We start from the raw sequence: 2,500 nt of genomic DNA, 5'->3' as shown, positions 1-2,500 counted from the left end.
CTACAGTAAAGTACTAGTACTTCAAACTGTACTACAGTAAAGTACTAGTACCTCTAACTGTACTACAGTAAAGTACTAGTACCTCTAACTGTACTACAGTAAAGTACAAGTACCTCTAACTGTAGTACATGTACTCGTATCATTAGGGTGAATGTGAGCTGACTGTCTGTCTGACTGCTGATTGTTTTAGAGGCTTTTTCCTCCCTCAGTAACACAATTAACTCACACACACACACACACACACACACACACTCACACACACACACACACACACACTCACACACAGACACACACTCACACACACACACACACTCACACACACACACACACACACACAAACACACACACACACACACACACACACACACACACTCACACACACACACACACACACACTCACACACAGACACACACTCACACACACACACACACACACACACACACACACACACACCTGCTTTTATTCTCTTATCTCTGCATCTCGTGAGCTTCTCTTTGTCTGAAATGTCATTTTGTGTTTGACGCTGTTTCTCTCTTTTCTCTGTTCGTCGTTAAAGCACTGAGATTAATACACGTTCACATCTGATCAATAAAAACATGCAGGAAACAAAAAGAATGATCCATAACTGTTAAAAACATGAATATGAATCAATAAAAATGAAATAATATGATTTTAAACTATATGAATGAAATGAATCTTCATTTATGGAGACATGAAAGCTGCTCAAACAGTACAATACATACAAACTGATTATTATTATAAATAAATAATTAAATATGAAATCTTAAAAATGTGAACACAAACTGACAAAAACATATATATCAATAAAATGAATCTTAATTTCTAGAGAAATAAGATCTGCACTCAAATAATACTGAAATAAAAAGAAAGAATAAATATAGAAATAAAATAAAATAATAAGGATAAAAAAATAAAACTTATTTAGAAAAATGTAATATCAAACAAACGATCTGAGAAAAGACTAAAAACTGACGATGAATAAAATATTAAAGCTGATTTAAACAAAATAATGATTATTAAATAAAACATAAAACATCATTTCTGAGTTTAAAGGTGAGTCTTACCTGGACCACTGACGCTCGCCTTCGTGTTTGTTCAGCTGCTGATGGAGAGACTTTATATCTGACCTGAGGAAGAGGAGGAAGAGGAGGAAGAGGAGGAGGAGGAGGAGGAGGAAGAGGAGGAGGAGGAGGAGGAGGAAGAGGAGGAAGAGGAGGAGGAGGAGGAAAATGTTTCCTCTCTTTTATTCTGATAATGATAAAAACAGACAACACACATCTACACACCAACAACGCAAATGATACACCCCCTGACCTGTGTGTGTGTGTGTGTGTGTGTGTGTGTGTGTGTGTGTGAGAGTGTGTGTGTGTGTGTGTGTGTGTGTGTGTGTCAGTAATTGTGAGCATCTGCTGTCCTTTTATTGAAGCCCTGGAACAACCTGCAGGCTGGAGACCTTATCATACACACACATCTACATCTACACACACACACACACACACACACACACACACACACACACACACACACACACACACACACACACACACACACACACACACACACACACACACACACAGCTCTGTTTACTCTGCTGCTCTCTTTGACGTGCTTCATGTATGTTTGCAGGAAAAGAAACGTGACATGAAATCAAACGTAAAACTAATAAATCTGTTTCTGTTCTTTCTACATTCACCAAACTCTTCAAAATAAAGGAACCAACTCTTCAAAATAAAGCAACCAACTCTTCAAAATGAAGGAACCAACTCTTCAAAATAAAAGGAACCAACTCTTCAAAATAAAAGGAACCAACTCTTCAAAATAAAGTAACCAACTCTTCAAAATAAAAGGAACCAACTCTTCAAAATAAAGCAACCAACTCTTCAAAATAAAGCAACAAACTCTTCAAAATAAAGTAACCAACTCTTCAAAATAAAGCAAGAGGAGGAGAAGGAGGAGGAGAAGGAGGAGAAGGAGGAGGAAGAGGGGGAGGTGAAGGAGGAGGAGGAGGAAGAGGAGGAGGAGAAGGAGGAGGAGGAGGAGGAGGAAGAGGGGGAGGTGAAGGAGGAGGAGGAGGAGGAGAAGGAGAAGGAGGAGAAGGAGGAGGAGGAGGAAGAGGGGGAGGTGAAGGAGGAGGAGGAGGAAGAGGGGGAGGTGAAGGAGGTGAAGGAGGAGGAGGAGGAGAAGAAGGAGAAGGAGGAAGAGGGGGAGGAGAAGGAGGAGGAGGAGGAAGAGGGGGAGGTGAAGGAGGAGAAGGAGGAGAAGGAGGTGAAGGAGGAAGAGGGGGAGGTGAAGGAGGTGAAGGAGGAGGTGAAGGAGGAGGAGGAGAAGAAGGAGGAGGAAGAGGGGGAGGTGAAGGAGGAGGAGGGTCTGTTAGTGAGGAAGTCTCTAATCCAGGAGAAGAGTGAGCAGACTGATCTCAGGATGTTGACTCTGTCTCCAGTTTATAGGATTATCACACTGAGAGTGGAGCACACACAC

At 41.3% G+C, this 2,500-nt stretch overlaps 1 protein-coding gene across 1 annotated transcript in view; it reads right to left on the bottom strand.

The window, feature by feature from the left end:
- Positions 1-2,500, bottom strand: part of LOC128364232 (chromaffin granule amine transporter) — a 20,073-nt gene that overhangs the window by 17,389 nt on the left and 184 nt on the right. The gene's annotated exons all lie outside the window — the stretch shown is intronic.

This window comes from Scomber japonicus, chromosome 9, assembly GCF_027409825.1.
Source record: "Scomber japonicus isolate fScoJap1 chromosome 9, fScoJap1.pri, whole genome shotgun sequence".
Lineage (NCBI taxonomy): Eukaryota > Metazoa > Chordata > Actinopteri > Scombriformes > Scombridae > Scomber > Scomber japonicus.
Note: the sequence above shows the minus strand (reverse complement) of the source record. Positions and strands in the feature narration are given on the sequence as shown.